Raw genomic sequence first — 27,021 nt, 5'->3', positions numbered from 1 at the left:
ATTTAAAAATAGATTTGTAGGGGTTTTTTAATATTTTTAAAAATAACCTAGCATTTCCTGACAATTTTTAAAGAATATTCAAAAGCTGCTGAATTATGTTTAACTAACATTTTTCATCAAAGTTACAAACACTGATAGAGGTACTACATAGATTTAAATTCTTTATTTTCATACAATTATCTAAATAATAATAAGCATTGCATTATAGTGCTTTGGAATTGTGTTATTTTGACCAAGAGTGCATGTGCATATCAAAATGTACCGACATAATAGTGTGGTTCATGAAAGAGATGTCACACAATACACAAATCACACTTGGCTTCAGCTGCTGATACTTCTAGTTGTTGATAGCTCCCCAAAGGAGCCTGCAACCTTCAGTCCAGGGATTATCAGGGATCTAACCCAAGGCCCAGCCTTATGAAACACCACCATAGGGCCTTGGTTTCCCCTTATGACATATTAATCTTGTTGGGCTGTGAGAGAGTACATTAGCTAACTCTACGCAGGACAAGAGAAGTAAAACCAGACAGAAGTAACATTGCTGACAGAGAAAAAGGTGCTGTAAACTGATCACTCATTAAGACTAAGGATCATTGTGTTTCAAGGCTGATAATTCCCCACTTGACTAACAACTCCCATACACTCAGAGCGATGGTGAACACACTGATCCTTTGTATAGTAGTTCATTAATCCATGAGCATGCCATTTCTGCTGGCCATTTGGCAATATACATTTAAAATATGTTTAAAATGAAAATGTTGTGTACCCAAAAACTACATGTAATCCTGCTTGCAGAGCCTCTGTCTGTGGTAAAAGATACCCAAGTAAAATAGAGACGTGAACATTTTAATCGTCCTGTCATGAATCTGGGATGATAGATGACTTAATACCTAAACATTTTTCCTTAGGGCTTTTGCTGTCTTTTTCTTTTTAATGCAGGGGTCCCTTTCTACTTATTCGGACTCTGGTTATGGCACCCCAGATTGGGTGTTAGTCACTAAGGAACTGAAACAAATTGGAGTGTATAGGTGCTGGTTTGGATTGAGCCATCACAATATTTGAATGGCGCTTTAGGATCAGCTCAGAAATAACCTTGATGTCAGACATGAAATACTCACTTAGCTATTGTCTGGTTTTTATTTCTCTACAAAAGGAAACAATTTTGTGGGATATGGGGATAAATTTACCCATCTGAATTAAGTAAACACCTACCTGTTTGGGTACAGGTGCAACCTGTCAGCTCTTTCTGCCTTATTCTGACAGCAAGCATGGAATAAGGAGGGCAAAATAGTTTAATTAAGGAGTCTAACAAATGAGATAACCAGATTATAGTAAAGGTTGTTTTTTAGAGTTGCTTAAGGGATTGACTGACCAAATCTTGTGTGGTGACAGGATCGTGTGGCAGTGTGCAGTATCTTTTTGAACAGGCTTGATATTTTCTTTATTGTCACTTAAGGTTTAATTATCCCAAGGTAACTGGCAAACAATGATCATTTGGATTATTTGTATTCTTTAGAAGGAAGCTTGCAATGTAAGTCTTTTTTTTTTTTCCCAGTTGGTCCCAATTTAGTCTGAAGCATGCAAAGAAACTGGAAGATGTGCACTGATGGGTGCAGGCATGAGAGCACAATGCTCAAAACTGTTTTACCAAGATTATAGTGAGGGAATTACCACCTGCAGTTTGGGGAGGCCAAAGGAAATGCCTTGAACTTTTTTGAACTTAGTTTTTGAACTCTGAGGATAATAAGCAACCAAGCATCCTGGCATTTGTAATGTATGAGTAAAAATTGCATAAACAGGAGTTTATGACTCCTGTGCTATTTGCATCTCAGAGGTACCTTGACTCTTTAGGATATAATATTGGCAATCAAGACTGGTCCACAATAATACCTGGACTTTGTTTTTCAGTGATGACTTGTACCTGTTGCATTACTTGTACCACAGACTCCCTATGACTCAGTTTCCCATCTTTAGTAATGACATTTGACCAACTTCATGGAGTCTCTTCAAATCTAGGGTTGAATTGCCAAATACTGCCATTATTGAGGAGCAGAAGCTAACCATAATTCCTCTAACTGAAATCATAAAGATAATTTAGTATAAAAATACTGATTTTTCATGTAAGACAGAAGAGGGTAAACGTCACCATTTCTTTCTCACTAGCATTTAACAGCTTTTTCTAGGGACCTGGGGCACTGGGTGGGAAACCGAAAAAAAAGGAAATGTCAGTTTTTACATACAGAATTCCCCAAGTCAAAACTGATTCAGATGTCTTATACTCATCTCCCCAGGTGAGAGGAGATTTTCTCAACCAAAGTGTCAAAAGCACTGAAAAGAGCTAATTTTACTAAGTTTGCTTTATGTGTGAAATAAAATGTTCCACATCGCCCTGTTTAACAGTACTGAGACAATGCCCATCTGTTCTAGCAATGGGGATCTCTCTGATGGAATGTCTCCCCTCTATTCAATATACATAAACATTATATGGAAAATGAATTCTTACTGTAACTGGTAAACAATAGGATTTTAAAAGGTCTGAGGATAAGATTAACATATTGTTACAATAGTAAAGTTTAATTTAAACAATTTGATTTTTTAAGAGGGTCCTTCATATAATATATATTTTACATGTGATACAAACCCCAACTGAGACTGTAAAAAAAGTTGTTATCACTCAAATATGACTTTCTAATTAGCCAACAAGAACAATTAGGAAGTGTTTCAGGTAACTTTAATCTCTCTGCCTGGCTACACATTGTTCGGTTTTTATGTCAATGAGTACATGCTGATATTTTAAAACGGATCTCTCTATGCTAATTTTCCTATTTCCCCCATCTAAAAGACTATAGCTTCCTGACTGTTAATTTTAGTTGACAGTGAATGGTTTTGTTTCCTATTCACCTCAAAATAATGTATTGTTGTGAAGTGATTTATAATAAACAGTACCTAGGAAAAAACTATGATGCTGATCAGTTTTGACAACTAAAAATGCATTATTAATGGAATAATAACATTGGAAGCATCTTGAAAACAAGCTGATTGTGAGGAGTTTATTTTTCTGTTCAGACTAAGATTCATTCTTCTAGTTAGAGATACTTCTGGGTGGACAGGTCATTACGGAGAAGAATGCCAAAATTATTGCTTGGTGGAAAGTCTTGTGATGCTTCCTGTCAAATACAGAATGATAGGTACACTTAAAATAAAGTCAGATACATTATTCCCATTAAAATCCACTTTTACAATATCTGGTTTGACATATAGAATAGATATTTTAAGTGGGTATGTATGTCAGAAAGTGAAATTGCCTCAACTGCTTGATATTACTTAATGGCTGTTGATGAAAGATACCATTTCTTTTTCCTCTATGCACAGTCATATATGAATATAAATACTGGAACAAATATTTGAATAATAATGCAGCTCAGTGCATCTCTTTGGCATTTTTGCTATTGAAGTAAATATAAAGCTAAACCTTGAAGTGAAACTACATATTAATTCATCCTCTGCAGTTGTAACAGAGGACAAGTAGTAATATAAATTTGCAATATGCTTACTCATACATTTAAGGTATAATATCCTTGATATGATTTGCATACACAGCATGGTATTTAAAGCTCATATTGTAAGTCAGGAAGAAGTCTAAACTACTGTTGTTATGTAATTTACTAAAAGTATTATTTATGCCAATAGCCAAGTCATGATTTCTTAACAGCTGTTCTCTAGGAAGACCAGTTTACCATCGTTATTGGATTTTATATTAATTATAGTATGTACTTTATTGAATTTGCTGAAGTGCTTTGCTGGATATTCTCCAAACACTAACAGTCAAATGAAATTATACAAAGAGGGTCAGCTCTATTTAAGGGTATGTGAAAGTGCTTTAGAGACTGGTTATAATTAAAGGAGTTGTAAACCAACACACAGAGTGCAAATGTCACTGCACACCTATGCTTTCCTTAACTTATGTAATTGGAAAGAATTTATCAAGAATGACTCAGTAAAATTTGAGAGCTTGATAAAAGATAAGCCTAAAATCTTTAACAAACATTTTTTCAATTTTAAGTAATAGAAAAATAGTCAAGTCTGCCATATTAATCACAAAACATCAAGCATAAAATGCTTCTCTAAATGCACTTAACATTGCTTGGTTGAGAACAAATAACATTAATAGCTTCGAAGTGATGTAGTTGAGAAAGATGAGCAAGTATACTTTACCCTCTTTCCCTAGGGCTCTTGGGCCTAACTTCTTTATATACTCTTAAGTATGTGTTTATAGGGAAAAGAATTGGTAGTCTGGATGCTGGTATCATTGCTGCTTTATCCAACATCTTGGACTGCTGCAGTATGAATCTGCTCCTAACCAGGAGTAAGACTGTCAGTGGAGACGGTAGATCTTCAGGAGGGACAGATTTAAGGATGGAAATCCTAGCAGAAAAATAACATGTAAACTTCACATGAGGAGCTAATTTGCACAAATTTTCAGGGAAAGACCACCTTAACTACCTACCAGTATCTTTATCATTGGGTTATTCCAAAGGCAAACTCCTGTTTTTCCCGCTTGATATGTATGTAAATTAGAAAGGGAATATTTAACCCTTTTCTGCTGCGCTCTTATAGTATCATTAAAGCTGCATGGTCTACTTGAAAGCAGTTCTTGTTGAAAAATCTAATTTAAAACTAACAAAGCTACTATTTTAAAGTAGTCTGTAGAAAAAAAAAGAATTACTGTGAGAAAAAATGTCAGTTCCAGGTATATTCCAGTTTATTTTTATTGTTCATTAAATTTTTTGATGTGTTTTCCTTAAAAAGAATTAGTTCATAATCTCTTTACAATAATGGATTTCATCCCAAAATATCGTAAACTGATATTTTCCTCAACCAAAATAAAATACTTTGTGTTGCTGTGTTATGGCAAGGAAAGGAAATCACATTTAGGTTGGTGTGCTCTCACACTACAGGAGAAAAGCCTGGAGAAAGATTATTCTTCATATAGGAAGATGTGTTCAGAAAACTAACTTCCAGAGTTCTGACTATGAATATCTGAACTAGGCTTATATTTTCAGCTAGTTTAGGAATAAATAATAATAAAAAAAATAGTTACTTTTGTCTACAGTAGAAATTAAAGGTTTCGGTCCATAGATGATATAAAATATCCTCACTTAGGTGATGACAAATAGTTTAAAATGTGGATTCAGTGATTTGTTAGAGTTCTGACAACAACCTTGCAATTAAAAAATGTAGATTATTTAATATTTTGCAAAGAGCAATTATAATTGAAATTCTCTTCACAGAACAGATAAATGGTATAATTTCTTAGGCAATGCTTAATATTTGTAGAATGTACTTATAGATGAGATGGCAAGATCACTCAGCATCTACACTTAACCTTCTGTATTTAAAGGAGATTTCAATAAATACTTAAATTCCTTTTAAAAGGATAATATCCATTCTATCACCAAGATGACCCATGGCAAAATTTCACATACTTACACAGAATCATAGAATCAGAATTGTTTCAGTCAGAGAAGACCTTTAAGATCATCAAGTCCAACTGTTAACCCAGCACTGCCAAGTCCACCACTAAACTATGTCCCTAAGTGCCACATCTACATGTCTTTTAAATACCTCCAGGGATGGTGACTCAATCACTTCCCTGGGCAGCCTGTTCCAATGTTTGACCACACTTTCAGTGAAAAAAAATTTCCTAATAGCCAATCTAGACCTCCCCTGGCACAACCCAAGGCTGTTTCCTCTTGTCCTGTTGCTTGTTACCTGGGAGAAGATACTGACACCCACCTTGTTACAACCTCCTTTCAGGTAGTTGTAGAGAGCAATAAGGTCTTGCCTGAGCCTCCTTCTCTACAGGCTAAACCACCCCAGTTCACTCAGCCACTCCTCAGCCGTCTTGTGCTCCAGACTCTTCAAAAGTTTTGTTGCCCTTCTCTGGTCACACTCCAGCACCTCTACATCGCTCCTGAAGTGAGGGGCCCAAACCTGAACACAGTATTCAAGGTGCAGCCTCACCAGTGCCAAGTGCAGGGGGACGATCACTGCTCTAGTCCTGCTGGCCACACTGTTTCTGATACAAGCCAGGATGCTGTTGGCCTTCTTGGTCACCTGGGCACACTGCTGGCTCATGTTCAGGCAGCTGTCAACCAGCACCCTCTGGTCCTTTTCCACCAGGCAGCTTTCCAGCCACTCTTCTCCAAGCCTGCAATATTACATGGGATTGTTTTGTCCTCCCAAGTGCAGGACCTGGCACTTCTGGTTGAACTTCACACAACTGACCTTGGCCCATTGGTCAATCCTATCCAGATCCCTCTGCAGAGCCTTCCAACCCTCAAGCAGAATAACACTTCTGCTCAGCTTGGTGTCATTTACAACCTGGCTGAGGGTGCACTTGATCCCCTTGTCCAGATTGTTGATAAAGATATTAAACAGGACTGGCCCCAATACTGATACCAGGGGAACACCACTTGTGACTGGCTGCCAACTGCATTTAACTCCATTCACCACCACTCTTTGGGCTCGGCCAGCCAACCAGCTTTTTACCCAGCGTAGAGTACACTTGTCCAGGCCATGAGCAGCAGTCTCTCCAGGAGAATGCTGTGGTAGACATTGTCACAGGCTTTATTATGGTCCAGGTAAACAACATCCATAGGCTTTCCCTCATCCACCTGGTGGGTCATGTTGTAGAAGGAGATGAGTTTCATCAAGCAGGACCTGCCTTTCAAAAACCCATGCTGGCTGGACCTGGTTGTTCTATATAAGCCATGTGATGGCACTCAAGAGGTCAGACTGACAGGTATGCAGTTCCCTGGATATTCCTTCTGGCCCTTCTTGTAGGTGGGAGTCACATTTGCTAAATTCCAGCCAACTGAGACCTCCCCCGTTAGCCAGAACTTCCGATAAATGATGGAAAGTGGCTTGGTGAGTACTTCTGCCAGCTCACTCAGTACCCTTGGGTGAATCCCATCCAGGCCCATAGACTTGAATGTATCTAAGTGGTGTAGCAGGTCACTGATGATTCCCCCTTGGATTATGGGGGCTTCATTCTGCTCCCTGTCCCTGCCTTCCAGCTCAGGGGGGTGGGTACCCAGAGAACAACTACTCTTACAATTAAAGACAGAGGCAAAGAAGGAATTAAGTACATCAGACCTTCCCTCATCCATTGTCACTATATTTCCTCCCTCATCCAGTCCAAGGATGGAGATTCTCCTTATCTGTCCTTTTGTTGCTAATGTATTTATGGAAACCTTTTTTACTGTCTTTTATGGCAGTAGACATATTGAGTTCTAGGTGGGCTTTGGCTCTTCCAATTTTCTCCCTGCATAAAATCATGATATTCTTGTAGTCCTCCTGAGTGACCTTCCCCTTCTTCCAAAGGTCACAAACTCTCCTTTTTTCTCCCAAGTTCCAGCTAAAGCTCTCTGTTCAGCCAGGCCAGTCTTCTTCCCCACTGACTAGTCTTTTGGCACGTGGGGATGACCTGCTCCTTTGCCTTTAAGATTTCCTCCTTGAAGAACGCCCAGCCTTCCTGGACCCCTTGGCCCTTCAGCACTGCTTCCCAAGGGACCAGTCTCCTAAACAGGGGATCAGAGTTCACCCTCCAGAATTCCAAGGAGGAGGTAGTTCTGCTGATCCCCCTCCTTACTTCTCTGAGAATCAAAAAGTTTTATCATTTTGTGATTGCTATTGCTATGTCCAAGATGGCCTCCAGCCACCATGTCACTCAAAGTCCTCTGGTCACAAACAGCAGGTCCAGCAGGGTGCCTTCCCTAGCTGGCTCACTTACCAGCTGTGTCAGGAGGTTATCTTCCACACACTCCAGGAACATCTTAGACTATGTCCTCTCTGCTGCATTGTATTTCCAGCAGACTGGTAAGTTGTCTAAATATATGTATTTTTCATTCATATACACTTGTCAAAAACTCAAAAAAAGGCCCAAATGTGTGCAGGTCAGATTATTGTATGTCCAACTACCAATTTCCATGCACAATTACCCAATTACTGTGTGCCAATCCCGGTCTGCAGACAAACAGGACATTCTGTGAGTGATCCCTTGGGCTGAAAATTTGGCCCTAAATGAATACATAGTGAATAATCAACTCTACAGAGAATTTATATTTCTTTAAGCAATGATGAACAATAAATAATGATAAATTTCATTTTATGTTCCTTTGATTGAAAAAGACTAACAATCCAGTTCATTTTTCTCATGTGAATAATGTTAAATAGCTAATGAATTTGATCACTTTATGACCATACCCAATGCCAAACATGCATAAATATCATTAAGGAACAAAGGTACAAATCTAGAGATGTGAATTCTATTTTTGGCTCTCAACAGGCTTTGTGTGTGACCTGGGGTGAATACCGCTAGGATCAGATTTGTAATAAGTAAGTATAAATATCTCCATTATGCCATTTTTAAACTTAATTATTGATATAATTATTTTTTAATTTTACAGGGTTACTGGTTAGTTTCATTAGAAAGTGTTTGTAATGTATTTTGACTTCTGCAGTTGAACTTTTTTGAAAACCTGAATTTGAAAATGAAAAACAGACAGCAAAACAGCAAAATATGTGACATTAAAATATTACAGCAAACCTAAAATATTCATGAAACAGGATTCTGTAACTTATGCCAAAAGTAATACACAAACTTCTTTCTCATACGGTTTTTAAACTAAAGGTTTTCTTGTTATGTTAGTGGGATATGTTGCATAATTCACTTGCCAGCTTATTGCTTCTTGTTTAAGAAGACACATAAACAGTGCTTTCTCTGCAAGTTGTATACCTCCTTATCTTGTCACCATGTTGTATTTTGCTGTATGCAATGCATATGCATATCCATGCTAAAATATGTTAATATATGTTGAGATTTCATTAAGAAAAATATGCTGAGAAAACATAAATATTTAACTGATACTGGGAAAAGAAAAAGTTGCATATTTGGCCTTAATTCTGCCCCATTTTTTCAATGAATTAAGAGAGACTTTAATTTCAAGGTCATCTTGTGTTTCTCAAGAATGAAATATAAAACCATATGCTTTTTTCCTGCTGAGGCAAACATAGAGCACTCAATACAGACAAGCAACTATTTAAACTGTAGTTTTCAAAATATGCTACAGGTTAAAGACAACGATGCAGAAATAGGGTGTTTGCTGGCCTAATTTATTGATACCCACAATTAGATAGAACTCTTCTCCCCAGCTTAGTCTAAGAGACTCAACTTTGGTGGTTGTCAAAAATGTGGGTTTAGCCTCAGTTGTTAGAAGAAATGTTTGGGAAAATGTTTGGCTGTTTTCATTTTACCCTAGGTGTTTCATACCTCCCTGACAGTGTAAAATAAAAAATCTGCTCTATGTCATTCAGGAGCAAGTAAAGTCAGTATTTTTGTCTATTGAACTAACTCTTCTATCACAGCTGGGGTGGAAAGACAGGGTTGAGAATCTTTAAATTATGATGACAGCTCAACCAACTAGCCATATTCAGCTAGTCACACAGGTGTTGTCCAGCAATCCCTTCCTAGAAGAGACTGGGACTGAATGTGTACAAACTGTCACAAAAAGAAAAATCAGTTGAGAATGAAAAATATAAAAAAGAAATAAAAAGGATACATTTCAGTATCAGGTACCTTTCAGAAAACATTGCATACAGTCCACGAAGTTACACGCAACATTCATGCATCTAAACCTAAGCTGTACATGTGAAAATGATGGCTCTGTGGTGAATTTAATGTACTTTCCATATCTGAGTGGTTTTTTTGTCCTCTTCCACTAATGCACACCTCCAAGGATTTATTCTTACATTTCAAGGCTACATGGAGCCTCTAAGAGCTACCATCTTTTACTTTATACTTGTTACACAGATGGTCCCTCCATGCCTTTAAATCTGAATGCTTCCTTCCAGTATCATACTGGTCTGAAGTCCATTCTGGGCAAGGTTTAAATCATGACCCAGTAAAAGTTTTCCTGTGCATGTACAGATTTTAAAAATCTAATGTCACAAAACTCTTCTGGGGTTAAAAAGGAGAGCTTTTTACAAGTGGGGAGAGAACATTTCTACCTTTCCACAGGCAACGGGCACTCTCTCCTTCCTCTGAAAAGATCCAATGAAAGACACACTATTGCAGTGCTGGTTTTAGCTGGTGAAAACTGTTTTGGGAGGTGACTCACTGCATGGGTGTGAGAGAAAGAGAGGGAGGAATGGCAGCAAGTGTAATATAAAAGTATGTAAGAAAGGTAAAGGTAATGATGAAGTCAGTGTTTTCTAAACTTGTCTGTGTAAGGCATGCAGTATTTCAGAGACAAGACCAGTTCAGTGTTGTTGATCAGATAAGTGTTGCAATTGACCTAGTTTGAGGAAAGATGAATTGTCAGGCAATTCTTAACTCCATTAATGGGTTAATAATTTTAGTATGCTATTCTTTTTTGAAAAGGCTTATTTAAATGTTTATCAGTTGTGCAAAGTGGAGCAGCACTGGAGATTCGCAAGGGAGAACTGATCATTGCCTATGCATGGAAGCGTTGTAGGAAGATTAAAATAACATTGAGTATATTCTGTAAATGAAGGAGAGAACTAAAAGAAGCCTCCAGAGTCCATTATAAATTTTAATAATACATCAAGGTAATGTAACTGAATAACCGATCTCTGAGGGAAGAAACACAACATTTGGCTAATATTACAATTTAAATTATGAAAACAAAAAGAGCTTTTAGTTAATCTTGTCTTTCTGCTTTTATTCTTGAGGCTCTTTTTTATTTTCCCTGAATCCAAAACACCATGTAAACAAATAAAAGTACGGGAGAAAATAAACAGTTTGGCATCTCAGTAGATTAATTAATGCGCTTCAGCCTTGGCACCAGTAGACGAAAATTATGTGCATAAATAATATCACTAATTAAAAAGATGCAGATTAACATGCAAATAATGTTAATGAGGATCTGCAATTCCAGAGTGGATTCGCATAACATCAACAATTTAATGGGTTGGAAGGCTTGTGTTTGCATTACATTAATAAATTTCAAAGACCTTGCATAAAAAAGTTCTGTTGGAGCCTCTGTTTCCCACTTGTGAGTTGTAAATTCTGTGGGCAGTAGCAAACGCTCATCGGCAGATGCCAAAGTCATTATCTCAAAGACTGTTGAGATGGTGCCATGTGCCAGTGTGACCAGCTGTTGGGAGCTGGGCAGTAGGCACTGCACTGTGCCAATTATTCATATTATTTGGGTAGTCTTGATATTTATTTAAACTGATTAATATTTTGTGCTCTGCATCTTGATCTGGAGGGAAATCATTTTAAGCAAGCAAAGTTTTAAAAAAAATCTTATTAGCCTTTGATGTGTCATGGATGGTTGAATGCATAATGGAATTGATTAAGCAGACATAATTTCTAACCATAGGCAAAAACAATATAAGATGTCTTTAATGATGTCATATAATGTTGAGATAAAATATTACAGGATCAAACTCCGAATGAATCATAATAACCCAGATTTTACTGAAAAATGAGAAGTGTTAGACTGCAGTACCCTTTTTTGCTCTTGAACTGGGGAATGTTCTCTGAGGACACTTCTTATGGAAAGAGCAAAGGTTAAGAAAGATTAGAGCAAACTCCTTTTTAAATGCCATGTAACTCCTCATTAATTTTCTTCCTATTCTATGATAACTGTTATCCATTCCACACCCAGCCATTCTGCTGTGGCTTTGAGACACCACAACACACTGGACAAAGCAATTTCCTGAAGATGGACCCTTATGATGTGCTAGAATTGTCCATCTGTGTAAGCTCTGTCCAAATCATTTAGAAATCAGAGTTCCCTCTTGTGTATGCGGAATAAGGCTATTAGCTGCACAAAGTGGTAGAAACAAGGGGCAAAACTTCTGCCAACTTGCAATGTTTCTTCACACACCTAAGACTTAACAATTAAACACAAAAAGTATCATTTTATATTTACACCTCTTCTGCCTCTTCAAGTCCCATCTAGACCTTAAAATTATTGCCAGTTATGAAAAATTTGCAAAGTGATTTAAAGATGAAGAAAGTCTGAATAAGCACTTTGCAGCAGAAAAAAAGTTGTAAAGCAAGGAAAGAAGCATATCTCCATTGCAGACAATTTCTAAAATAAAACAAATTTAAATAATTTTCATTGTTTTGCCTGAATTGTTATGTATCAAATCTTTGTTCTATGAACATCTCTTCTCTAGCAGCCCTCAGTTCTGCAATAAACACAGCTCCTGCCTTCCCCATGTTTAACGACACCATCAATGGATAAGAACTTCACACATACTGAGTGACAGGTGGCCAGGCTGGAGAGTACATAATAGTTGACGTTTTCCCCTATCAACACTCTGTTCAGAAATACATTACAATTTATAGTTAATTACATAAGTTACAGTATTGTAAGACTACACCAGTATTTCTAACCCTCAAGCACAAACTTCAATATCTAACACTTCAGCATGCACTGTAAAAATAGTGGATCTAAGTACATTTTATGTTTTTGAAAACGTTTCATGGGTACTATGTAAACACATGGTATTTAGCTTTCAGAATAATCTTGGAACAAAAGAGTATTTTTAAAATCCAAGTTAGCGTTTATGGAAAACTTAGTCATGTGTATTCACAACACAACAAAAGAATTTGTCCTTACTGTAGGTTTAAATCTGTATAGTAAAATCATAAAGTAACACTATTTTGTCTGTAGATACTGTGTGGGTGAACATCAGTTTTTGGAAGATCTTCTGTATATACTCACTTAAGAAATAAGTATAATGCTCCACATCAACCAATAGTTATCCAAACTGATATACACATTTTAAATAAAATATTGTCAGAAAGTTTGTCCAACTGCCATATAATATGTCTAGAGACTAATCAAATATGGCTAGAACTGATGGTCTCAGAAAGACTGATCAGTATCTTGAGCCTGCTTTCACAACACACTTGAGCATGAAAGTGAACCATTCAATGACCATTTCACAGAAGATGTTTGAAAAGTTTGGTTTGCTTTCCAAGGAAAAAAGAAAAAAAAAAAAACCCACACCTTTCAAAGCTTGGGAAGTTGTGAAATGCAGCAGTTTGATTTTGTTTGGCTTTGTTTTATAATAGCATATGAAAATAAAAGTAATAAAAAGTAATTGTCTTCCATGTTATACCAAGCTTGTTACACCAAGCTCATCTGGTATAACAGCAAGACATTGGGCACTAATGTGTATTGCTGCTTCCCAAAGAATCTCTATCACCTTACTTCCTTAGTCAGAAACTAGACTTAACATGTTGACTTCTGCATCTTTGATGTAAACAAGCAAAATGGAGCAAGTCCCAGTAATGTTTCTTTAATCTGAAGTGCTATCTTTCTTTACTACTATTGTCAGTGGAGCAAGTATAGCTTTTTTAATAACTTGATTGCTTAGGAAATATACCTCAACCCTTCCTTGGAAAGACTAAGCTTGAAAGTATGAATAAGGCTTAGTCTTCATGAAGTAATCTTCATGAGACTGTCCCAGGGTGCTGCTGGGTGCCAGTTAGACTGGTAGCTGCTTTAAAGAAGTCCTTTCATCTTATACGATGTGTATGTTCTGCCCTAATGTGGCAGGCAGACACATCTGGTCTGGCTGCTGGAAATTTTGGAACCTCTGATGGAACAACATTTTTTTCTTCTTTTTTCTTCCTTTGAGATTGCTATCCTAACTGTAGCCACCATAACAGATGTATCACACTCCAGATTTTACCAGTTCAATTTTTCCCCAGCCTATTTAAAAAAAAAAAATCTGTTAACTGTGATTCAGATGCATCTGTATTACCCAGGAATAAGATTTTCTGTTTTCCTCTTCATTGATATTCACTGCCAAAATGTAGTTCCACTTGGACTTTAAGAAGAGATCCAAGAAAAGCTAATAGTGATGTTTGTGTCTGCCCAGCTATAGAAATATAATTTTTAATATCCTACATGTATTCATAAACCTGTAGTCAAGGGAGTAAACACCACTAATTTTCTTGAAAGAATATCAGAGCTGCAAAGACAAAGTCAGATGTCAGGAAATGGTAAAATAAAAACTAAGTGAAGCCTTATCTCTGCCTTCTCTACTATGATCTTTTCATTATTTCTGTTCTGTAATTAAAAGACTTACATATCAGTACAGTATTGGTACAAATAAAATAGTAGTAGTTTGCAATACGAAGTGTAGGTTTAATTGGGCATATTTCTCAGAATAACAGCCTTTACTATAGGCAAACTAATTGTAAAGATACAAGGAATGAATATTCTCTACAATCTTTTTTTTTGTTGTTTAATCAGTAGAATGCAGTTAATTAAGGGTTAATAGTTTCATAGTAGGTGATCATCTTAGTCCTCCATTGCAAAGGTAATACATAAGCAACAGGAATAAATCCATAAAACATTAAATATTTATTCCTAAAAATGAACCCTCCTTATGTATATGGATTAGAGTCCCTGTTCAAGCCGCGTCTGGCATAGAACATGGGAATGGATAAAAAGGTAGGTCTAAACCATTTTTCTCCTGACCCTGTGGCAGAGTTCATTCAAATATGACTGAAATATGAATCAAATCTCCCAAATAGCCACTTGAATTTATCTAGGCAGGATTGATTTCCTAGTGTCCACTCCATTAGCCAAGGACCGCAGCATTTTGGATTTCTATACTCATTCTTCTTGCTGCACTACTCAGAACAGTGGTTGAAGAAATTACTCTGAACAGCGATTGAAGAAATACAGAAGGTTCTTACAATACTGAGTAAAACTCATTGTCAATAAATGTAATGTAAATGGATGAAAATTGTATTTTATTTATACTTGCATTCTGCCAGCTCTAAATCAGCTGCTGCCACTCCAGAAAGCAACATAAGATCAATCTCTAAAACTACAATCTGAACAATCATCAGCAGTTTAAATGGCAAATTTAATTATTATGAAAGAAAGTGAAAACAAGGAGATCATAATCATAACACCAAAGAAATGCATTTTGCCACCAAGTCTTGAATAATTCACACAGTTCCAGTCATCCAGTTTCAAAATAACCATATAAGAACTAGAGAAGCTACAGAGGAGGCACAAGTCCCATAATTCCTATAAGATCAGAAACAAAAGATAATAAAGTAGAAAATTATGGCTAAACTGAGATGTGAGAATTTTATAATCCTGAAAACCATGAAGAAGATTAATAAATTATTTCCTACTTCTGATAAGCACAAGACAGCCAGTGAAATTAGCAGACAACAAAGTGAAGACAAGTTTTTTACACCGCATGTAACGAAACAGGGGAATTGCTTGTCAAAGGCCAAAAATATAAAAGGCTTCTGAAAGGCTAGGCACACTACTAAAGGACAGGTCCACTTCAACTGCAAAGCCAGGCAGTCTAGATAGAGGCTCCAGCTCGAAGTAAACAACAATTGAGCAGTTTTTCTAAGAAGCTGGAAAGTATGCCAGTCGAATTGGATATATTTGCCTGGTATATTATGATCTTTAGGTATGTGCTACTCTTCAAGGAAAACATGGGTCAAAAAATATCTTTGGTCTAGGCAATCTGACCGCTCTTCATTTCCAATGTTATCCTCAAGTGGGTATGTTTTGGTATATGAGTAATCTACCTCTTGAAGTCTTTCAAACAGTTGCTCACAACTTGAAAGATATGGGAATCAAATATCTGTCATGTCTATAAGCGAGCATTCTAACCTTGTAATAGACAATGCTAGCTCCTTTAAGACATACATTCTACTTAAATCACATGTTTTTCCTATTAATGAAGACCATGGCTCTGAATCACTATGATGACTTCTGTGATTCCTTTATAGATTCACTTGTTTAAAAAGTGGGATAGTAAAACAGCAAGTCAGTCCCAGATTTTCATGAGCTTTGAAAGAAGCTAGTAATGGCATGCATATTCTTCATAGATTAATACATATCACAAATTAATGCAAACTTTGTGACTTAATAAAGAAGCAATGACCACTGCATCAAACCTCTGAGTTTCAATTTGCTTGCCACATTTGAAGAAGTATTCCTATTTATATAAGCCTATTAGTTTAGAATTTAAATTTCTGTTGTGTGTAAACAGGAACATAAATATAAGGCTATTATGCTAAGGTACTGAGTGACTTAAGCAATCAAGTATCACATTTTAAGTTTGATGGCACAGGAAATAGAATCCTTTATTAACAATAAAATAGAAAATATAGAATATAGAACATAAAGCATAGACTATAGAATGTAATATGCACTGTATGAATTTGAGGGTTATTTTCTATGACTACACAGTACTCATAGCCACAGAGTTAAGAAAACAGGATTAGGGAGGTCCTGAGAGTTCACAGCTTTATGGGAAAGCAGAGGAAATTAAATCTGTGTTATTCTTCACAGGTGTTTGTTTACCAATAGTGAGAAACCTTCAGAGATCTGTTTCAGTGTCTTATTAGTACTGAGTGTTTTCCTGGTGTCTAACCTAAATCTACCTTGCCATAATTTATTTCTGTCACTGCATGTCTTATCTATGAGGCACAAGGAGAACAGTTTATTCTTTTCATCTCTATACTTCGACATAGTTGAACACCTATCATATCTCCCCTTGGTTTCCTTTTTCTAGACTGAACAGTCCTGACACTTTCAATATCCTTGCTGTCCACTGCCTCAAAGGAAACAAATATGAAGGGTTTAGAAGGGTACGAAAAGTCTCTTCACTTTGCCCAGTCAGAGCAATGATCAGATGCAACTTTACTCTTCACATCTCTAAATCACTGGGACTGCTGTGCTTGAGCACTTCCTCCATGAGAGGCAGTTCTGGGAGGCATCAGCGCAGCTCGTTTCCCCAGGAGAAACACAACAGTTAGAGCAGAAAATGTAGCTAAATGGCACTCACTGCTAAAGGTCCCTACTGTTTTGATTAAAACACTGGGGGCTGACAGGCTTTTGTCTGCGCTAGAGATCATACAGTTACTCTATGAGACTTCAGCCACTAGAAAGAGAAAAAAAAAAACCCAACACTAATTTCTGGGAGCTGGTTAGTCACAACTAATGAAAGACTAATGGAAACTTGCTGTAGCCTGCTACATGGGCAAGCACAAATTACAAACAAAATTCACTTCCTCTACACCCCACCCAAACCACCGAGCTTAGACTTGCCACTTAATACCCTTTCTCTGCACACTTGCTTGAAATGGACCTACACAAAGAAAAGATCCCTATAAATCTCATACTATTTTCTACAGTACCCTGGTTCCCAGAAGAAGGGCAGAGCCTTTCTACTCTAGGTGATCAAGAATATGTGGGGTTTACCTCCCCCAGCCAGTACAAATGTCAGACTTGGACCACCTGCATTACCAGTGAGATTTCCAAACCTCTCCATGCCCATGACAGGTAGCTATATGAAAGATAGCCATGCATTTTTTAATTGAAAGTGCATATATATATATAGGTTATACACCTTTGGGTAGATATAAATACATAATAATACAAATATGACATACACTATATATATATGTATGTACAACATACGTGAGGAACAGAAGTTGGGCATGTTGGATGTTCACTAGTTTCAGCTCCTTCCTAGAGTCTCAGGGAGGTAGACATTAATTTTCATTGGGTTTGGATCGCAGATGAGATTGGAGATTTTTTTGCCAGACTGCTTACAGTAGGGCAGTTCTAGCACGAGGCAGGATTACAGGTGATCGTGTGTCAGACATGGAGGTGTAGAGTGAGTGCAGGCATACCAAGTGTGCAGTAAAGTCTTCCCAAGTAACTGTTGTGCATGATGGAGCCCTGCTGTCCTGGCAATGGCTAAACACTGGCCTGCCCATGGAAAGCAGTGAATGAACTCTGTATTTTGCTTTGCTTGCATTTGCAGTCTTTGCTTTACCTATTAAACCGTCTATATCTCAACTCACAAGTTTTCAAACTTTTGCCCTTCTGATCCTCACCTCCATCCCACTGGGGAGGAGTGATAAAATGGCTGTGTAGAACTTAGCTGCCTACCAGAGCTAAACCATGACACAGGGAAATAGCAGTCTAGTTACTACAGAGAGGGTTAACAGGATATTACATACGTCTTTTGATGTCTTGACTGTCCAAAAGAAAAAAGTAGAGGCAAATAAAGGAATACAAAAATAGCAAAAACTGAAAAAGCAAGATGTTTGCCCCATTTTATTTTAAAATATATTTATACACACAGGCGAAGCTTATTAAACCTGAATATTTTGCATATAATTATGTGTTAAATTATAAAAATCATATAGATAGAAGAAGTGTTATTATCTGCAAGCTCCCTTTCCTCCTCCTTGGGAAACTTAAAGTTCTAATTGTTGTCAATGTATTAACATAAACCCCAAAATATCCCTTTAGATCAGTTCAGGCCATTTGGAAAGAAGCTGAACATGGTGCTTCATAGAAGAAACTACTGCTGAAATAACCTTACTCAAACTGGAGGTTATTCAAGTTACTTCTGTCTTCAGAAAACAATCTTAGAAGTTTCTAGTATATTTTAGAAGCTTCTTGGGAACAAAGCTGAATAAATCAATAAGGAGCTATGAGACTAATGAAGGAAAAAGTTGGAGCAGCCAAGAGGGAATAGCACCTTTAATAAATCTTTGATGTTTTTAGGCCACATTTTCTGTCTTTTGGGTATATTATTCCCATATTTTTTTGCCATAAATCTAAATTACATCTACTGTAGTATTTAGATTTTTTGTCTGTGGGCCTGTACAGAATGACACATTAAAGTCAAGAGGACATTTCCTAACTGACAATTCATTCTGAGTACAAACCAGCTGCAAATGAGTGGGGAGCAGAGATACTCATGGGCTTTTTAAATCAGAAATCAGAGCAAACAGATCAGGAGAGTTTTGTTTGTTGTTTGTATTTCAGGAAAGCAGTGGGTTTAATTTAGGAGGCTTTGATCTAGGCCCATTATCTGAGCTGTAATTCTGGCAAGAATGGAAATTCCAAGGTACATCCCCTCGAACAGATTTTGAGGTGGAAATACTGTAAGAACATTTCTGCAGTTTGTCTACCTATACCTACCTTACCCAAGAGCTGGAAAATCATACTCTGAATAGTTTAGATAATGGTTGAATATATAGGAGGTGATTTTGAAATTTCCTGTTTAAAGGAAAAACAACTCCAACAACCTTTTTGCCTTGGTCTCATTGTTTCTCTTTGTTTAAGAGGGTTCATCTTTGCACTCATCTAAGTAGGAAATAAGCAGAATACATAAAATACTACATATTCTTATGTACAATTTCACAAATACTATTGTAAATCACATCACAGACAGTACAGATTAATACCACAACTTTCAGTATAATAGAGATTTCTTTGCTTCCACAGCCACATATGCTGTACCAGTAAGAAATTTGGCTGATGAGTTTTCCTTTCCAAACATTTCTTGTTATATCTGTATCACTCTAAATGATGCTGCTTACATCTCTACACAAAAAGGTGTCATGACCAAGTATTTCTTACAGTTACTGCCAAACATTAAATAGAGGAAGATAAAATACAGAAAAAAAAATGATGTGAAAAAAAATGTTAATGTTACAAAAGCAAATAATCAGAATCAGGAAATGCTGTAATTGAGGGTCCTCGATAGTGGAGTGATGAAATAAGCTCCACAGAGAAAACACAAGAAGTTTAATTTTATGATAGTGACATATCATCACTAGTTGGCATGTGAGAGAAAACTGTTTTAGTTTAATAAAACATAATTTATGCTTGTTGCTTATTATGGAAAAGCAATAGAGGCACTGTGTTAATATTGTCTTACCAAGTTCATATTAGCATGAGGTTTAAATACTTATTTCTTTTAGATACCCTTGAAATGGCAATAAACAAGATGCAGAATGTTAAATGCTATTTGAATGTGTTTATGGGAGCTCTTTGAAAAATAAATTAATAGAGAAAGAATAATATATTGCTTAAAAATTTCCTGGTTGTTAAGTCCCAGCTGTTTTTTGTGTACGTATTTCTAGAGTTTAGTTATACATCCATGGCATGAGATAATTTGAAAGTGGTTTAGCCATGATAGAAACTATGCGTTTAAAGATGAGCCCATTAAATTTGATGAAACATTTGCTGCAGAATGAATGCTGTCATTCATTTTGTGGTCAAAAAGAAATGAAGGATCCTGACACTCTCACCAAATACCTGTGTAACCCTGGGAAATGTCGAGCTCTGAAGTTCAAAAGTAACTTCTTCCAGCTGCAATTCCCATGCAATTCATTGCCCTTCTTATTGACTTAGGCTTTGTGTCCTAAAGTAGGTGACATTTTGGAAAGGACTTTCTTCTTCCTTCCATCTCAAAAAAACATCAAACAAAATCATATTAGCTCACATCTCATGGAAGTCCAGTGTAAGACCCAACTTCCTAACATAATATCATTCCCAGTCCTAACCACTGTGGGAGATTGACTTACAGAGCTAGCAAACCAGGTTTTGTTGTTCTCCCTGTAACAAGATTGAGAAGTAAAATCCAAGATTTCTCTTTAAACACTCTCTACAGCATGACTTAGTTCTCCAGAAGTCATTTTCCATTTCTATTGCCCAATGGATAGCAGAAGGCAATATATAGCTCAGCTACATCAGATATGCAGCCTAATGCAGATTTCTTTGTACTGATCTTGGCATACTAAACCCAGGAACTTTCCAAAGACATGAAGTGTTTTCAGTCATATGCATTGGTCTGCAGATACTAAAAATAATAAGTTCACTCTCAATGAAACGATAACTTTAGCTCTCTCTGTATGCACTTAGGGTTTTGACACATAAGCTTTGTATGTAAACTGTACAAAGTTTATATTGATTTTGCATGTGCGTGTATATTAGTATGCATATGCATGATTTATGTGTACGTGTATATCTTATACAAAGTTGTATATGTAGTAGTCCAACTAGAACCAACAGCTGACCAGAAGAATGAAAGAAAACCATTTTAAAATTTTGAGATATATTTTTGCTCCTGTCCTGGTTTCAGCTGGTACAGAGTTACTTTTCTTCTCCGTAGCTGGTACTATGCTGTGTTTTGGATTTAATATGAGAATAATATTGATAACACACTGATGTTTTAGTTGTTGCTAAGTAGTTTTTATTTTACATCAATGACTTTTCGTATTTCCCATGCTTTGCTGGTGAGGAGGTGCACAAGAAACTGGGAGCGAGCAGAGCCAGGACAACTGACCTGAACTGGCCAAAGGGATATTCCATACCATAGAACATCAGGCTCAGTATATAACTGGGGGGACTTGGCCAGGAGTTGTCAATGGTTGTTTGGGGCCTGGCTGGGCATCAGTCAGTGGGTGATGAACAATTGTATTGTGCATCACTTGTCTGGGGCTTTTTCCCCTTGGGTTCTCCACATCCCCCACCCCCAACCCCCACCCCCTGTTGCTGTTATTATCATTATATCTTATTTTATTTTATTTCAATTATTAAATTGTTCTTATCTCAACCCATGAGTTTTACCTTTTTTTGAATTCTCCTCCCTATCCCACCAGGGAGGTGGGGGGAGTGAGCAAGCAGCTACATGGTACTTAGTTGCCAGCTAGGGTTAAACCACAACAGCTCCATACAGGGTTTTTAACATTTTCAAAAAATATTACTACATCACAGATAATAGCCCAAGCTCTTGAATTTAGGAGGTATACAGGAGAAGCATAAAATGTGGACAATTTTTGGAGTTAGGCTTAATTTAAGCACTAGAACCTTTTTCTTTCTTACTTATTTCTAGCTCAGTGCTTGTATAACTAACTTCTCTCACACCCCTTTGCTAACTAAGAATTTTTTTGAAGTGGTTACATTTTTGCTTCAACAACAGTTCAGGAAAATATGCTGATCAGCTATTCTGCTACTAAAACATCAGTTTTAGAAAGAAAGAAGGAAATTTATTTCCTCCTTTTTCTTAAATGATTTGGATATCTCCCATTTATATCACAACTTTGGTTTGGTTTTCATGCAGATTGATGGAGTTTCATGTAGACTGGCATGATTTATTGACAGCTGTTGGTACCACTGTACAAAGCAGGCAGTGCTGGGACACACTGCAACATTTGATCTGGAAGCTTCATGTACATTTCCTGTTCATTCCTGCCTATGACAATGTTATACATTCATGCTATAAATATATTATATTAGTGATTACATTCTTAAATATTACACCCCAAGAAACCACTATGAACTACTCTTTATAAATTCCTAACATGAGAAATCAGCCATGTATGAACAAAATGCAAAAATATTTCTTTAAGCTTGAAATAATCTTTGTAGGATAGATATGACTGTGCCATGCTATTCATTTAATTTTTAATTCTGAAAAAATGACTCTTGATTACTGTCAAATGGCAATATTATTGATCTATTCAACCTGTTCAGATGAGCTTTTAATAGGATGGCATGATTAATTTTTGTTAATATTATCTGTCTATTTGATATAGCAAGAGTTACGTTTTGTCCTTTGTTTTTGTAATAGAATATAACCTCTCACTCTCTTAAAATTTATTTATCTGTTTTTCTTCATCCTTCCTGGTAACCACAATCTTTATCTTCTCATTTGAGCCAGCCAAAAATTGTAGAAGTTTAAGTTTCAATTCTCAGTCTTGTTATGACAGCAAACTCTGCACATGCTGTGTTTTCACATGCTTCCAGAACATACTACAGAAAAGTTTAGAAGTAAGCAAGCAAATAAATAAATTAATAAGAATGATTATAGCAAAAGTTACAATTTCTTTCAAGAAACAGGTGTCTCAGGTTAATCAACACTTCTATTCAGTATTATCCTAATTTGAATTCATGATGAAATAAAATAAGCAATTATTGTTGTTGTCTATAATTAGCCCCATCTAACCAGTACATAAGTACCTATTATGTAAGATTTTGTAAAAAGTATAGCCAGTATGTCTTCTTATATAGAACTAAAAAAATGTCATAAATACATTAAATATCTTACAAAGTCAATGTCAACTACTGAAAAAACTTGAAAAATAATGCAAGATCTTGTCACCTTACTTTTGTCACAAGTTCACGAGTCTTTATAGTTTTTTCAATATGTTTAATATAATGTAATAATGTAAAACTGAAAGCACTCAAAAGTAGTCTCTTGGGACTCGTTCCAAGCCCTTTTTCTTTTTCCTTTCTCATCATTTAGTCTTTCTGAAACCCCTGGGATAACCACTTTAAAACAATCTGTGGTGATGTGATTTATATTTATATATCTAATGAAGCTTATTTTATAATAATTGCTCTGATTAAATAACTTCCTGTCTGTTATGCTGCTAGGGATGGTCAAAGAAATTGCTGTATACTTTACTATTAATTGTAAATCTGTGGTTGGTTAAAACACACAATAACATGTCTTGGCAACAGCAGCTCTTTTCCTTTTGCATCTATGTTCTTCTCTTGGTATATTTTATCAGTCCTCCAACCAGTGATAAATAAATAAACTCTGTTGAGGTACAGTTCAAAACCATACAGGATTACATTTGCAAGTGATGGAAGCAAGTAACATTTGCAGTGGTTAAAACCACATGCAAAAGGATTAGAAAAGGAAGCCAGGCTAGGAAAGATATAACACTAACAGGGTTTACTTAGGCAACAGAATGCAGAAAAGCTTTTTTAATAATTATTCACAGAGAGAAGAAAATAGACAAAATTTGGTTTGAGCCAACCACAAAAATGAGAAAGAATGAGACTGAAAAATATCCTTAACCAATTTTCTTGGCTTATGCTAATTTCCTGGCACTGTATCATGAGGTGATTTTGGCTACCCAGATATAGCTGTGTATGAAAACACCCACAGATATGTACATACAAGATCCGTCCATGTTCCACAAATTAGTCACTGCTAGGAGGATAAGATGTGTCATATTAGGCATTGTAAATACTAGAAAAGACAACCGAAGAATCCAGAAGAAGAAATTTTTTTGGCTGGGTGAAGAAGAGGTATCACAGGATGTATCATGAACCAAAAAGCGCTTCTTAGTCCATGCCAATGGATTTGTAGCTCTTTCATTAAATATCAGCTATTGTTTTGGTACTGCTTTACAATACTTATCACAAGTTTGGCATGGAGCAACCTAATAAATAAACAAAAGGATGCGTTAGAAATGACAAACAATAATAGGAATGGAAGTCCTGAAAACTCTTGAGTAATAGTATCTTCAGGCATAATCTGTTCTTTAAGATTAGCTGTTATTATTACTCACTGAACGCCAGTAGTACATCATCTAAGGAATTACTACATTTAAATGTCTTTACTACAATAAATACAAAAGAAACTGCAAAAAATAGATCAAGAAGGTTCTGCTCTTCAAACAACCCCTGATTAATTCTTGTTAAAAATATAGTCTCAGAATGTCTCTTTTCTGAAACACAGGGTTCTGTGGATCAAATACTCAATAGAGGTGAGATTAAAGATTTGAAGCTTGGCTATTTTCTTAGTGTAATTTTTTTTTAATAACAAATAAAAAAACCACACCAGTTTGTGTGCTCTGTTACATATCCTTGTTGCCCAGTCAAAAGAAAAAAAAAAAAACCCTTCCAGTGGTTCAAAGACTTGTTTACTGTGGAGCTGTTTTGACTGATCAAATTTAGCACTGATGGGAAAGCAGAAGGCTGGCATGTCTTTTATGAACTTAATGAACAAGTGTGAAGTCATCAAGGAATTAAATTACTCACAAAAATGAAAGCTGTGCAAAGGCCGTATGCATATGATGCTGGCGATGATGACAGTGTGCACACACATGACCAATGGAAAATTAAATTCCACCAGTAACTTCTTCACATATAATTCCATGTGCAGTGGTATCATAATCTGAAAAAATGTAACAATTCTGTATTTGCAGAATATGGGGTAATGATCACACAGTGTGATCCTCATAATGAAAACCATCTATGATGGGCCAGATCCATAGCTCAGAAAAGGATTTATAAACAGCCGCACAGCTCTAGAATAAATTAGGTTGTAAGCAGAGGAACATTTTCTCAGTATTTTTAGTTGCTCAGGTAAACATACTATGGTCACCCAGAAGAAAATGCCTCACTGTCTATCACCCATTGGCTATCTCCTTATATATTTTTGCTTCAGATAAGCAGCAGTACCTAAGAGAGGATAGACACAGATATCTGTGAATAAAAACTGTGTTAACTTTGTTAGGAATGGCAAACAAAGCAAGACACGGCAGCAGCAACAAATGCGTACAGCCGTACTAGGAATTTTGAAACAGAAGGCAGATGGGCCTGTACATCATTTACACAAACATATCACCTTGACTTAATATCTGCCCCACACACCTTTACAATCTTCATCCTAAAACCAGGAGTCTTACAAGGGTAATACACTGGTCTTCAGAGAAAGTCGCTCACATAAGCAACCTCTTCTGCTCAAGTCCTGTGAAACCACTCCCAGCTGAAGTTTACTGGGGGAGGTTATATAAAAGTTGCTTTTGTCAGTTCTCCTCTTCCAAGAAACAATATCAGCACTAATCCAGCAATGGACAGTGCAACATTTTTTCTAAGGTTGAATGAACATTTAATGACCAAAACCCATGTACCTACCTGTTCAATCCAGTGATAGTTTTCTTAATAGAGCAGGAGGATAAAAATAGTACCTCAGGTCATTATTTTCTTTAACTACTTTCTGAAATCTATTTCAAAGAAAAAACAGAGTTGTTAAAATTATAAAATCAGAATTTACAAATTTAGTTGACATAGAGTCAATAGTTAGTGTGACTTCAATGTAAGGCCTTTTAGGACATAATAGCAACAGAAAATGCAAGGTCCTAGTAATTACTATTTTTTAAAGCAAACAAATCTCAACAGAACTAGCAATCAAAGACAAACATACAGCAATTATTTGAAACACTAGGAAACAACCTAGAAAAAGATAGGAGAGAAACTTAAAGCATGAATGGTGATGCATAATTATATAAATGAATTTGCAGAGTAAGTTACATGCAAAACTAACAATGAATTCTAATCAAATAAGAAACATCCTATAAGAGTCAACATTCGGTCTGTGCTGTTTGTAATACTATATAGGGTTCTGGGCATCTCCATACCATAAAGTTATTGACAAATTAGAAGGACTGCAGAAAACAGCAGCAAAAATAGTCAAAAAAGAACTGACTTGTGAGAAAAGATTGACTTATGAGGGAACAAGTATTTGGAGTACATAATTAAGTGTGCAGCCAGTTCCCACAGTGAAATCTATTTTCTAACCTCTTATAAATTTAGATAGAAAAATTAGCTTTCTGTGAGAATAAACATATTTTCTCTGAAGATCACTGAGGGTTTTCTTTTTCTCCCCCCTGCCCCCCCCCCCCCTCCCCCCACTCGCAAACTTAGGAAAAATTGGTTTTGCACTACAGGTCCTCAGCTGCCATAATATGTGTTCTTTTGAGTTGTCCTCTTGTTTTTAATATTCACAATCAAGCAAAATTATTAAAGGCTGGCAAGGACTGCTGCCAATGACCTCTGTCAATTAGCTTTGCTAAAACTTCCTATTTTGAAAATTCCCTAGGACTTCTTCTAATAGCTTAAGCACCTTCACTTTTTATTGTCAGACTTTGGTACGAGAAAGGTACAAGTTGGGGAAATGCTTTTCCCTTGTTTCAAGAAATCAGTTACCTCTGACAAAGTCATAAAACATATTGAAAACGGTGCTTCCTCTCAAGTTCTTTGACAAGATGATGACAGCATATTATAGTGGTAAATGGATAATCAACACAGTTTGTACCATATTGGTGCTGGTGCTTGTCTGGAAAAGGAACGTCTCCAAGTTGTCCTAGCTATGTGAATGAAAGAGATGCAGGAAGAGAGGCACAGAAACAGAGATCTGAAGCTGACATTTGAAAAATCTGTGATGGATTTTGTCCTATCATTGGATGGAGAACTTGCTACAGGAACACATAAGAAAGTTTACATTCACCTGGTTTTTTTTTAATTCTTAACAAAACAAAAGTTACAACAAAACACCTCGAGAATTGCAAATTTGAATTGGTGGTAGGGTGTTTCTGTT

This window comes from Falco naumanni, chromosome 3 (genome assembly GCF_017639655.2).
Source record: "Falco naumanni isolate bFalNau1 chromosome 3, bFalNau1.pat, whole genome shotgun sequence".
Lineage (NCBI taxonomy): Eukaryota > Metazoa > Chordata > Aves > Falconiformes > Falconidae > Falco > Falco naumanni.
The sequence above is the reverse complement of the archived record's forward strand: the minus strand, read 5'-3'. Positions refer to the sequence as shown.